General features: G+C 40.5%; 1 pseudogene; it reads left to right on the top strand.

Annotated features, from left to right (window-relative positions):
- Positions 1–13,496: 13,496 nt before the first annotated feature.
- Positions 13,497–14,098, top strand: LOC110335501 (annotated as a pseudogene).
- Positions 14,099–14,397: the final 299 nt, after the last annotated feature.

The raw sequence follows: 14,397 nt of genomic DNA on the forward strand, positions 1-14,397 counted from the left end.
GCTTCCAGTTCAGCTGTTTTAGATTCCATGTATCGAATCGGGACACTTATCCTTTGAAATCCGGCTATTTCACTTACAAAATCATCTAGGTGTATCCAAGTTGTTTCCAACAACAAGATTTTTCTTTTTTATAATATAGTCATTATTTGATAGAGTGAGTTGCAAGATGACATCTTCATACACGCATATAATGTACGTTATTATGTTCACATCCTTCTTTATCCGTGTTAGTCCTCTGATCCCTTCCTTGTCCTTAACTTACCCTTCTACACTCACCTATTTCCCTTTAGTTCCACACATGAGAGAAAATACTCAGTCTATCTTAGTCCATGTTACTTGGTTAACACGGTGATCTTTAATTCCATGCATTTGTCTGTAGATGGCTTTTCATTCTTCTCAATGTATGTGTAGCACTTAATGGTATATGCGCACCACCTCTTATTTTTCCTTTAATCCATGGATAGGCATAGACAAATTGCCTGAGAATACTGTTAGGAACAGGACCACAATAAGCTTGAACATATAGAACTCAGCGCTACGCTATCTTTGATTCCTTTGCACTTACATTCAGCAGTGGTATATACAGCTCAATCATATGATAGCTCTTTGTTTCAATTTTTGAAAGGCCTCCATAGTGATATCCATGATTTTTTTAACTACTTCACATCTGTGCAGGTTTTGAACAAGTGCTCCTTTCCCCCTGCAACCTCCCTTGAATATTTTGCTTTTAAAAAAAAGAAGTCATTCTAGCTGGTGTGAGACAGAATCTCAACTCAGTTTTATTTTTAATTTCTATGATATCTAAAGATATTGATATATGACATATATGTACATATACACGTATTATATATATTATACGTGTATATATACATATATATATAATACAAACACACACATGTACATGCATATACTCATATCAAACCTATGGCTTCTGCATGGCAGAAAAGCACACTACCAACTGAGTTCTTATTAGCCAAGTATATTTCTTCCTTTAAAAGGGGTCAGTTTGGTTCATTGGCTTGTTTATTAGATTATCTTTAGTTTTTAATTTTCTTTTAGTCCTTTATATATCCTGTATATTAATCCTTCATTGGGTGAATAGCTGCCAAATTTTTTTCTCCAATTCAGTGGGCTTTGTCTTCATTCAGTTTTACTCTTTCAGTTAAAAAGCTGTTTAATTTAATGTTGTTGTTGGTGGTGGTTGTTTGTTTTTGTTTTTCTTTCGAGACAGGGTTTCTCTGTGTAGCCCTGGCCGTCCAGGAACTCACTCTGTAGATCAGAATGGCCTCAAACTCAAATCCACCTGCCTCTGCCTCTCAAGGTTGTGAACCTCCTGTTTGTCAACTCTTGTAAGGGCATCACCTGTCACAGCAGGCAACATGCCCTCAAGCCATGAGCAAAACTAAGGACCGCCTTAAGTTGTTGTGTCAGGTCTCGGTCTCATCAATGACAAACGTCACTCACGTGCACCCTGCCTTCTCTCAGTCTCCCACCCTGACCCGGACACTGACAGTCTAGCTGCATTAGACTGACTCTACCACAGAAAGTCTTCACCCGAGGATTATGTTTGATTTATTGAGCTGCTTGCTTAAACATTTCACCTTAATCATTTTTCAGAATCAGTGTCACCTTATTGAATTTCTCTATCATGCTGTGAATTGTTATTGGTATTCTGTTCCTATTTGCTGGTGACTCAAATCATTCTTCTGAATACTTTGCTGGGAATCTCGTCCACTTCTCTTCCACGAGGTTGAGTTCATTTGGTAGGAGCCGCCTTTCCTTCCTGTTTCTTTTGTCTCTGGGTTGCTGCTTGCACATCTGAGGCCCAGGTATTGACTAGAAGCTTTAATCTCCACCATACTCTTTCCACTGAAATGTTACACAAGCTCCAGACAAGAGGAGGCCATGGTAAGACAACAGTCCAGGCTCTTGCAACTGGGTCTCAGTAGTGAAACACTCACCCCACACACTTAGGTCCCCAGGAGTCAGCCACAGACCTCTCCCAGACAGTAACAATAAATTAACTCAAGAAACACAGTAATGACCAATTAAAAATAATTGTGGCCATGATTTGATACTGCAGGAAGAATTGGGGGGGGGGGGGAAGCATGGAACAAGAAGATATGTGTTCATAGGAACAAATAGGAAAGGTCAATAACAAAGTAAGAGTAGAGAATAGAAATACATAAAGTGAATGAGAAAGGAAAGAGAGAAGTCAGATCCAATAAAAATTAACAGACAACAGATGCTGAGCTAGCAGTTTATGCCGCAATGCCTGCACTCAGGAAGCTGGAGTCGAAAGATCACCATCCTCCACCAGGCTGAGCCCTGCAGTAAAGCTAGATATTAAGAAAAGAAGTAACAGAGAATAATCAAAGAAAATGGGGAAAAGGTAATCATAAGTTAATGGAGTAAAAAATATAAATATAAGTAGCTGGCGGGGAGGGGCGTAGAACATAAAAACACGGAACTGTAAACCCAACTCATGAGGATAATAATAATGAGGGAAAAAAAAACCAAAGATAAAAAGGAAGGATGCAGGAAAGCAGATGTCATGTGTCTGGACCACAGGGGTCCATTATGAGGAAGGAGGCTGGGAAGCCCAGTGCAAGCTTCCCGGATACAGGAATCCTTTGTGGGGCCAGCTGGCTTGTTGTGATGGGTCATCTTTGTTGCTAGGTTAGTAGGATTACACAATGCCTAGGGAAGACATGAAACACAGTTCAAATCTGGATTCCCTGCAAGGACATTTTCAAAAGCAGATCATACGGGCCCTGGCTTAATGAATATATGCAGGCCTTGGTGGATTCAGATAGTTGATTAGGCAGTATGGTAACTGGAGTGTGTGGCTGTTAGGAGGAGGTACATCCTCAGTGCCATCCTAGGATGCTGTGCCTGGCTGTGGACCCCTCTTGGCTCTCCTCTCTGTTTCCTTTTCCCAATCAGACCAAGAACTTCCACACACTCCCATTCCTATATTTTACCCAACTGCATGGGGTGCAGAAATGATGGACTGAACCAACTAAAATCATAAGATAAAATAAATCCTTAAGTAAATCTCCTTAAACTGTTCTCCTATGTGTGTTGGTCATTACTAAATAAAAGTAAGCAATATAGAAAATTGGTACTGGGAATGTAGCTGTTAGTCCAACAAGACCCATCCATGTTATTTCTTAAGCCTTTGGCTTTGGCTTTGCAGGAGGAATTTGGAAGAGTCTGAAGAAATAGGTGAGAGATGGTCTAGAATGTGTCAATCAAGGATTAGTAGGAAATAATACTAGACACTAGAAGTAAAATGTTATCTTTTGGTGACCCGATTAGTTTAATTATGATGACTACGAGAGTAAGAACTGGGGGTTATTTACAGTTCAGGCGACTTCACAGTGACCACATCACTGAATGACACCTCTGTCTCTGAACAACCATCGAGACATGACTCTTAAAGAGATCTCTGAGTTTATAAAGGAATCAAGGACTCTGAACCAGGACAGTAAAAACTATGCCTTCAGTGTGTTACAGATATTAGCCAGACCTCATTCATTTTAGGCTCAAAGAAAGAAGGGAAAAAACTCACCTGAGAGACTTACCCTTCAGAGTGCCTCCAAGGAGCCCTACTTTCACGGGTAGCCTGGGACAGTTTCATGGTGCTCAACCACCAGGCAACCTGAAGCTGCTGCATCTGGAGTTAAAGCTGGACCAGCATTGTCCTAGTTAGTGTTATTATTTCTATGATGAAATATAATAACCAAAAGGAAATTGAGTAGGAAAGTGTTGTTTGACCATATCATGGTCCATCACTGGAAGAAGTTGGACAAGAACCTGCCAACAGGAGGTGATGCAGAGGCTATGGGTGGGTGCTGCTTTCTAGATTGGTCCCTATGGCTTGTTCAACCTGCTTTCTCATAGAACCCAAGACCACCAGCCCAGGGATCTCATTCACAATGGGCTGAGACCTCTCCTACCAATCACTAATTAAGAAAATGTCCTACATGCTTACCTACAGCATGGGGCATTTTCTCAATTGAGACATCTTCCTCTTAGATGACTCCAGCCTGACTCAGTTGACTTAAAACGAGCCAGCAAGGCATGCAGAATGTAAGATCTGGGAAGCCACGGAAGCTTCGGCCCTGATCTCAAAGAAAGACCTAGAACAGCAGGACATGTATGGCAGGATTGGAGTCTCTGTAGATAGCCCACGGAAGGGCGGTGCCTGAAGCTGTGAGTAAGGTCATAGATGCAATCGAGACCCTCATGAAACTGCAGATGACAGTAATATGGAGTGCTTACTGCAGAAAACCATAGGCAGGCAGCAGAGCCAGGCCAGAAGAAAGATCATATTGGTTCAACTAGCAGGGCTATGAAAACAGGGCTACTCAAGTCCTTGGGAGCCCACTTTTTATCACTGTATGGCCCAGATGCTGTCACTCATGTATCTAGCTGGATGAGTGGATCACTTTTGCTGTGAGTAAGTGGGACATGACAGTGCAGGTACTTTTTTACTTTCCAATTCCCCAGACTCAGGCAAAAAGCCTCTTAAATGGAGCAAGGTGTTTGTCTTTGTTTTGGTTTTGTTTTTGTATAAGACCTCAAAGTTAAGAACTGTCTTAAGTATTGGAGATTTGGAACCTGTAGGTTTAGACTTACTGCAACTTAGAATCAGCACATTAAACACTTAAAACTGCCTGTTCTCCCTTCCCAGAAACTCAGAGCCAGCTTCTCTGATTGACAGCACCCACCATTCTGCTTCCTCGATCCCCAGCCAGTTTCTTACTGGGTGCATCTGTCAACATCTCTGCCTCAAAGTATTTCCCCTGCAGGTAGAGCAGCTCTCCCAGCCAGCACTCGCTGGATGAGGGGAATCACCTTTGCTGTGAGGACTGGGGACATGACAATGCAGGCACTTTTTTACTTCCAGTGCCCCAGACACAGCTAAAAGCCTCTTTGAATGGCTTCCTGTCACTACACTGAAGCCAAATACACAGAATTTTCTCGGTGCCAGTACACTACATAGACTCCAGTACCCAAGTCTACTTAGACCGCCATTCTATTCAGCACCGAAACGATGAGGTGGACTTTTCTGAGTCTACTATGTTTGCATTCGTTTCAGCCTCTACCCTCTCCCAGACAAATGACTCCAATTTCCTGCTTTCTAGAACTTGGGATTTTCTTCTGCTTCCTTTCCTTTAAAAGAACAAAATGAGGTTCTATGTGCTCTCAACTGAAGCGATGGCACTCACTCTCCTTTCGCTTGCTCCACCCTGCCTTGCTGCAGCAGCGAGACTATCATCCCGCTGAGACTATCTTTCTCTTCCTTTGTTCACTTCCAAACTTCACTGGCTTCCTGTTTTAAAAAGAATTCTGTCTGTTCACTGCTGAGACTCCAGTACCTCTCTGCCATTACCACCTCAAAGAAGCTGTGCTTCAGCAGTTCCAGCTCTGTCCCTGAAGGAGGTACTAGTGATGTAGTGTGTTACATTCTGACATCTGTCATGGCTCTGCTTTTTCAATTTCTGACCTTTCACAACTGAGTACTGTCCCATTATGTAGATATGCCACCTTTATCCATGAACTCACCTACGGATGGACATTGAGATTGATACCGTATCCTGGCTGTAGTGAATAATGTTATAAAAATATAGGAATATAGCTATCTTTCTGGTAACACTGATTTCCTTTCCTTTGGATATACACATAGTAGGATTGCTACAGTGTCGGTACTTTAAAATTGCTAGAGTAATTTTACTTTAGTTTCTAAAAGACTCCATACTGTTTCCTATTTGACAGTCTGGATATAATAGGCTTTTAGGTTTTCTTTAATAGCTTTTCAGGATGATTTAGAGGTTTACGACAGTTATCAGTTAATTCTTCATTAAATATTTTTTATTCCCCATATGTGTTGTGTGTACACATGTGTGTAGTAAGTATGTATATGGTGTACACATAGGAAAGAAGAAGCAGCCATGGAGATGAGAGAATGCCAGTAGATGACACTGGATATTCTCCATCACTCTCCATCTTATTCCTTTGAGAAAGGGTCTCCCAGTGAACCTGGACTTGGTCTAATACTTAACAGGCCCCAGCAATCCTCCTGTTTCCACATCTACGTTATACTAGAGTTAGAAAAGAACAAAACCACATCTGGATCTCTACATAGGTACTGGGGTTTTGAACTCAGGGCCTCATGATTGAGTAGCAATTAGCCCTGCCCACTGATTCATCTCCTCCAGCATCCTAACTTTTAAATGTAAATTTATGAAACATCATTTCAACTTAAACATATTTTTATACATATGTTAAGTGGCAATCTTAACCAAATTTACAAGTGGTCAAAATTCTCCAGAGTCTAACTGGATTCTTGCACCCAAAAATCAGGGCATAAAAGAGGAACAGCTTCCAACGTGGTCACAATGTTCATAATAAATTTTACTTTCTTGAGAGAATGATTTTTAATAGGTACCAAAGAGAGAGAGTCTGCATCATTTAAGGGTCCCTGTGGAGGAGGAGAAGCTGCCCTATTTTATGTTTATTGATTTGAAAGGGTATTTGAGAAGGGATGGGAAAATGAGCCCACGAGATCAATATTCTGAACAATTAACCTATAAACAAATAAATAACACAGTATATGGGCTACTTACTTTCACTTCACTAAAGACAAGACAACAGTAAGTTTGGGAGTGAGGCTGACGTGATGGATATCACTGGACCAGCAGCAAGCTTTGCTAGATTTGGAAACAAAAGCACATGTACTCTCTTTTATTGTTCTAACCTTGTCAGACAGCTCTGCTTTCCCTACTACTTAATCCTCTCACCCAGATACTCATCAATAATTTAGACATTTATATTTATTCTCAGAAGAAAGGCATATGCTAGCTCTGCCAAAGGAAAGGCAGAGGAAAACTTAGCCATTTGGGGGACCAGAGATTAAGCCATTTTTTTAGTACTCCAAGGAAAAGAACAATTGCAAGGTTTGTCTAGATATAGTATTGGACTGTATGTATACCTATGTCCATCCCATCTAATTGTATATCAATGGTTAGGAACTGTGACCATTAAAATTCACTCAGAGAGATTTTAAATACTCATTTCTTGCCTGTTCACTTCTGTAGCCAATTTAAATGAAGTTTCTACCCTTTGGATTCAAACACATGTTCCCTGAACCTCTGCAGATGATTCTGAGCTACAGTGAATGTGAGACTACAAACATTATGCAAGTTAATCTAGCCTGCTTGGGTTCAGTCCCCACACATCTCAACAATCCAAAAACTTCACAATTCACCTGTATTACATGTTCTCCCTTGTGCAAGGGTCTCAAACAAATTATCATAAAGACGCTCCAATTGAACCCAAGAAAGGCAATATCCATTTGTGACCAAAATAAAAAGCTTACTAAAGCATAATAGATGTTTTTACTAACCAAGATTTTCAGCAAACACAGTAAGAATGTATTTCCAAAAAAAATCTCTATTTTGATAAACTTTTAAAATACATATTAGTAAAACATAATTTTTTTTTACATTTTTATGATATGTTCTCCTATTTGAGTTTTTTAAGTTTCAGGAAAGCTGGATATCATATCATTGTGAAATAGTGGTATTTATATAAACTCTCAAATCTTACACAGTCATCCTAAAGGACAGCAAGGAAGCATAGATAAAATGATACTGGTTCCTTACCTTTTTTTATTCTTCTCCAGACCAGAAAGTATTTTTCTTCCCTGTGTATAATAAGAGTTGATATCCACAAAAGTACAATAATGACACTCAGACACTTGTGTTAATGAACAGCCATCTAATTGGACTGAAGTCCTGTTCAACAAGAAAGAAACCATGCCTGGTACTGGAAACCTATCTGGGGCTAGTGAGGATCACAGATCTTAGAAGAAAACCTATTACAGCCACTTACTTAAATTAGTATAATTCCCGACTTCATTCTAAGTACTTGTCCTGTTCCCATAGATGAGCAAAGCTCCCACCCCATACAAGAATCTTCTCTTCGAACAGACAGATACAGGATATCACACCTTGTCAACACGCAGAGAGCTACTGCTCCTGGATGCCTGGCCCAGCTGATAAATCTGCAAAACAGTCCCACACCTAAGACTCAGAGAGCATCCCTGAAGAAAGGACAGAAATATTGTAAGGGCCAAAGAACCAGGGGGCCTACAGCAGGATTGTGTCTCCTAGAAATGACAGAGGATTCTCCCATGAAACCTCAACAGTACAGCTGCCTAAACAAGACCTGAACAAGGACACCCCCAACTGACACTGCTAACATGGAAGAGGAAAAAATCTCACAGGGCCCCACTTCTAGAGAAAAAGCTGCAGGCAACTAAAGGGTTGCTGAGAGCTAGAATTAGTCTTCCCTGGGGTTATCCAATACTAAGGGTTCAGTCATGAAAACACACATATAAGCAATACTAAATAGACTGAGCAGGTTTGTTGCTTGAATTTTCAATCCTAGTAAGCCCATATTAAAGATACACAATCCAGATATTTTAATTATAAGCCATATGCCTAAATTGAGCAGATATAGTACAATACTAACTTATTCCCCAGCTACAAGGCCCCCTGTTCCTTGCCATTTCTCCTGGCCATGTGGTTCAAGTCCATTGAGGCTTTCTCCTTCTCTGCGCTCTCTCTCTCTCTCCTCTCTCTCCCTCTCTCTCTCTCCTCTCCTCTTCTCTTCTCTCTCTCTCTCTCTCTCTCTCTCTCTCTCTCTCTCTCTCTCCCCCCTCTCTCTGCCAGCCCCCTCTAGAGAGCCTCCAATCCCACCTCCCCCCTCAATGTTCAGTCATAGACTCTATCCTTTTATTGACCAGTTAAAATGGGGAGAAGTTTCACTTGGTAACACTTGAGTACAATATAGTCTTCTAGTCAGGAGCATCTACCTCTTGAGGAATGAGAATTGCATTAGAATACAAGAAGCAGCTAGCCAACCTACTACACTTCCCCATTTTTGTCAAATTAAAAATGTTCTTTCTCTTATAGTAACAAACAGCACACAGTTGGAACTATTTTGAAACTATTATGAAAATCACTAAATATGAGTTACATTCAAAAGTCGAGTCTGAATTTTGAAGCTTAGATGAGGTACTTTACCATCTACCCTACCTTTATGAGTTTAGAATTCTGTATTTAAATCATCTTCTATTTTAACTTGTACTACCATCTTACAATCATCTTTTCAAATATAGAACACCTTTAGTGCTAAATAACTTAAGTTTAATTGTGAGACTATAACTGCCTAATCTTTAACCCCATCAGAGACTCAAGAAGGAATAAATATTACTTGAGAATGCAGGAAGCAGGGGAATGCAGCTTCCAATTAAAAAAAAAAAATGACAGAGATAGCTGACTTCCTGGACAGTTCCCAACATTTTGTAAAATGTGAGAGCATCTATCTTCAGTCTGCCAGCCCAGAACATCTGTAAGGCCGTAAGTGAAGTAGGAATTATGAAAGGCTAGCTTACTCTGTCTTGGCAGAGCTTAGCAGTCAATGATCCTGATTCCATTTGTCCTTTTTTGACAGTATCTTGTCTACAGATGAAGTTAAGGCACTTCTCACCCAGTGGCCAGCTTCCTACACTTGAAGCAACTCCACATGAAGGTATTGATGCTCATCATCTTCTATGAAGTGGTGTCCATTGTCAGGAGCAGATCTGTCTCATGGTCAGGAGATCTTTTAACAATGAAATAACATTACATGCCATATTCTGTGGATCTCTGATGCTTTAAGACCATCTATCCATAGCATATCTGAACAAGCAAAGAATGCCTATCTCCAGCTATCTATTATCCATACAACCCAAGATGTATATCTGTGATAATACAGACTAATTTCTAACCCTACTATGAGTTTGATTGACTGACTGACTATTAACTTGCATTATTTAATTATCCTAAACAGTTTGTAATAACAGCTATTAAAAGGACTGGGACTAAACCTTATATATTTAAATGATTTGCATAAGCACACAATGCCTATCAAAGAATTGAATGATACCTATATAATGTAATGATATTAATCTCAAATTTTGTATCAATATACAAATTTTTCAATCTGGAAAATATAATTTCAATTTGCCATCAAAATATAAAAATTTCTACCAATGTAAGATTATGGCTATAAAATGCTTTTGTTTAAGAGTAGATTCAATAATCTACCTCTATTTGTCTAATTTCTTATAATATTCCTATATCCCCCTTTTTCTTCTCAACCCTCTTTCCCTTACCTAAGAAAAGATAGAGTAGAAGAAAGATAGAAAGTCCTGAGTCTAAGCTTCCTATTTTGTTTCCTCCCTGTCCAAAGACCATTATTATTTGTAAATCATCCCCTAAAATGACAACATATCTATAACTCATAAAATGACCAAAACCATCCACCCCAATTTAAGGAACAAGGATGGTGATCTTATGATTGCTTCCTGCTGTGTATGTGTGAAGAATTCCTTTGGGGGGCTCAAAAAGACATCAAAATGAGTTGGGGATTTAGCTCAGTGGTAGAGTGCTTGCCTAGCAAGCCCAAGGCCCTGCATTTGGTCCTCAGCACTGGAAAAAAAAAAAAAGACATCAAAAAAAATCATTTTGTTAAAAGAAAACTGGCTGGCATCATTTGTTGTTCAGTCTCTATGTGCTGAGAAAGTTCATGGCTTAGCTGTCGTCCTGACTGTAACAGTCTGAAAGGCTGGATGAGTGAGCTAGCTATTCTAAAAATGTCCTCAAGCAAGTCTTTAGAGGAAACAGCTGTGGTGCAGTTGAGGTAAAGTCAAGCAGGAAGCTGGAACAGCAGGTCTCAGCATCTCAGAATCCCAGAAGGTGAATCCGGTCAGGGTTGTCTTTCTGATCTCTCATTCTGCAAGACACAAGCCTTACAAGTAACACATATCTCTGTGTAAAGACATTTGTATGGAACGTGTAGGGTGCACAGATCAATTAAGGAAGATCAATTTAGAAAGACAACTATCTTTTTTAGATATTAGTATGATCATATAATCCAACTGCACTATAAATTTCTATTCATGTCATCTTAAAGGATGAAGTCATCAACATTTTGTAGCCAGTAAGATTTATTAGCTGTCTATAGAAATTTAAGTATTAAATATAAACCTATAAATTAAGTATTCATACATTTGTGTGACAAGAATTAAAGAAAAAGATGCCATTAGAGAAGGATTAAGAAGAGAATTATAGAGGGTAGAGATAGGAGAGAAAGGAGAAATAATGTAATTATATTTTAATTTTTAAAATTTGCAAATAAAATAAGAAAGGATTCAAAGAGCAAGTATTTAAACTAGGATAGCACTGATTTTGCATAACTGAGACCATATTTATTGTTAAAAGATTATGTGATATGAAGACACCTTATAAATTAAAACTACAGTTTCAGTGCAATTACAATAAAATATCATCATAAAAGTTCATAAAAATAAAAGATTAATAGTGACATGGATAGAAAAATGCATACCCCAGAAAAACTAGCAAGGGACTTGGGCATCAGTTATCAATATGTCAGAGGCATAGCAGCTGCTGTGATACAGACACCTCATGAGTAGCTATCAGCTCTCTGAAAGAAAGAAACGGTGTAACCTGTTTGTCATCTATTAGCTCCATCTCTGGGGTTAAAGAGAAGCGAATGCTTGAGAATAAGCATGTGAGAATGATGAACTAACACAGACAAAGCCAGGTCCCAGGAAGATCAGAGCCATGGAAAAGAAAACTGCAACTAAGGGGCTTGAGGCTGGGGGGCCAGGGGAAGCATTAAAAATTAAAGCTAACCGATAACTGAAAGAGAGAATTTTACATCTGAAAAGACTTTTGAACTATAGAGAGTATTAACAATGGAAGATATGTCTAGGGAAAGTAGAAGAGAATATGAGAAAAGAAAGAGACCAAACAGAAGGCTGTTCGCTCGTATTTATCATTTTAATGAACATAAAGTCAAAGAGTAAGGTCACTGACAAAGGTCCATTTCTTCTTTGTCCTTTTGTGGGTTTCCAAGTTAACAAATATTTGCACAACGAATAAGACAACCTCGAAAGCAGGAAATAGAAATGGCCAGCAGAGCCCAGTGCATTTGCTACTGTCAACACGTTTAACCTTTGCTTTCTGATATTTCAAATGTTGGCTTCTGGCATCTTCTGTTCCAGACTGTATTCTGACTCAGGAGTTAATAGACCGGACCTCATCTTCAACTTCTTCAGTCTCACCTGGCCGCAGGCGTGCCCAGAGCCCCGGGGCTTGCCTGGTGAAGAAAGCACCAAGCAAAGCTTGCAATGGTTTTGAAGGCTGCTTCGCAGAGGGGCATGGGAAGAGATGCTGCATGGGCCTCGCCGTTCTGCAAAGCCTCTAAACTAGCATCTCCTTGTACAGAAATTAAAATGGTCCTCGGTGGCACGTCCCCATGTCTCTGCTCAATGGGATGTTCCTTCCCTTCTCCCCTCTGACCCGGCAGTTACTTTTTAAAAAATGCTAGGTTTTTGTTTGCTGTGTTCTGGGTTGTTGAAGTGTGTGTGTGTGTGTGTGTGTGTGTGTGTGTGTGTGTGTGTGTGTGTGTGTGTGTGAATATGTTTTAATCATGTTTTCCCTCCCCAATTTTTCTCCCTCCCTAACTCACTTCATATCTCCTTCCTTACCTCCCTCCCTCTCTCCCTCCTCCCTCTCTCCTTCCCTCCTCCTTCTCTCTCCCTCTGTCTCTGTCTCTGCCTCTCTCTTTCCCTCTCTCTCTTTCCCTCTCTCTCTCTCTCTCTTTCCTTCTCTCTCTCGCCCTACCCCTCTCCCTCTCCTTTTCCCTTTCCCTCTCTCTGCCTGTTCACATAAGACCAGAACCAGCACAGCTTCTTACCAGACAAAATCGCAACATAGACAAGGGGAAATGAACACGAATTCCCACCCGTAACCAAGAAGCCACGGGCAACTGATACCCTCTGGGAAAGGGGAAATCAGTTTTCTCCGGAGCGTCACTGAAGCTCAATGCATCAACCACACTCGGCACAGGCCCTATGCCCAGGAGTAGTCGGCCCAAACAATCCCGTCTGTGTGCTTTTCTTTCTTTGAGAGCTTTTTCTTTCATTTTTGGTTTGGATTTTTGAGTCGGGGGTGGGGTGGGGTGTGTGGCTTTGGGTAGCAATGCAGAATGCCAATGGTATTCGTATAGTTGAATTATAGACAATATCATTCTTTACTATTTCTACATAGGATAGTCTTTAAGAGTACCATGACCTAGACTCTATGAAGTGGGTTTGAATACTTGACATCAGAAGCATGTCTGCACACACATTCTGAGCAAAGCACGCTATTATACACGCATTCAATTTAAACCCAAATTAGAACTGATAACTAGTATCTGAAATCTTTGCTTAGATTTTTTTTAGAGTATGTATATATAGTCAAGCACAATATGCTACTAAGAATCTGTTTCTACTATTCTTAAAAGAAAACACTAATTTTAAACTGCCTTTAGCCCTTCCGGTTGGCTGTTCTCCTGTAAAAGAGACAGCCATGTCACCCAGCCGGAATGGCATGGTCCTGAATGCCCACTTTCACGAGGATTGGCAGCAATGAGTGGACACTTGGTTCAGTCAGCAGGCACTAAAGATCCGCAGACTCAAGGCCTGGAAGGCGAAAGTGCTCTGCATTGCCCCTTGACCTGTGTCCAGGCCCATCAGGCCCACACCAAGGTCCGGGCTGGAAGAACTGAGGGTGGCTGGTATCCACATGAAAATGGCTCGCACTATTGGCGTCTCTGTGGACCCAAGGAAGCCATACAAACCCTCTGAGTCACTACAGGCCAGTGTGCAGCGCCTGAAGGAGTACCGCTCCAAGCTCATATTTTTCCCCTGGAAGCCTCTGCTCCAAAGAAGGGAGAGAGTTCTGCTGAACTTAAATTGGCCACCCAGCTGACAGGGCCTGCGATGCCCATCCGGAATGTGTATAAAAAGGAAAAAGTCAGTCATTGTAGAAGAAAAGAACATCTAGGCCTTTGCCAGTCATCGCATGGCTGGGATGCCTGGCTCTTTGGCATCTGAGCAAACCGGGCAAAGAGAATTTCAGAACATGATGTTGAGAAGAAAAAGGAATGTGCAACTGGAGTGTTGCAATAAATTTTCCTCAAAGCAAAATCATTATTATTATTAATAATAATATCAATGCCTTTAATATTAATTAGTTGTTAATGACATAACTGAAAATTGTCTACATAGGTGCTCCAGGTTTTGCATGAAAGCTATCAATAACCTTCAGTTTTGTTGTTAAGACAGTCTTTTGTAGCACAGGACAGTTTCAAACTCACTATGTATGTAGCTGAGGATGAGTTTGAACTCTGGATCAGCTTGTTTCCCATCTCCTCCCAAGTGCTGGGATGACAGGTATATAGTACCACACCCCATAACCTCTGAACGTT

Source organism: Mus pahari, chromosome 18 (assembly GCF_900095145.1).
Source record: "Mus pahari chromosome 18, PAHARI_EIJ_v1.1, whole genome shotgun sequence".
Taxonomy (NCBI): Eukaryota; Metazoa; Chordata; class Mammalia; order Rodentia; family Muridae; genus Mus; species Mus pahari.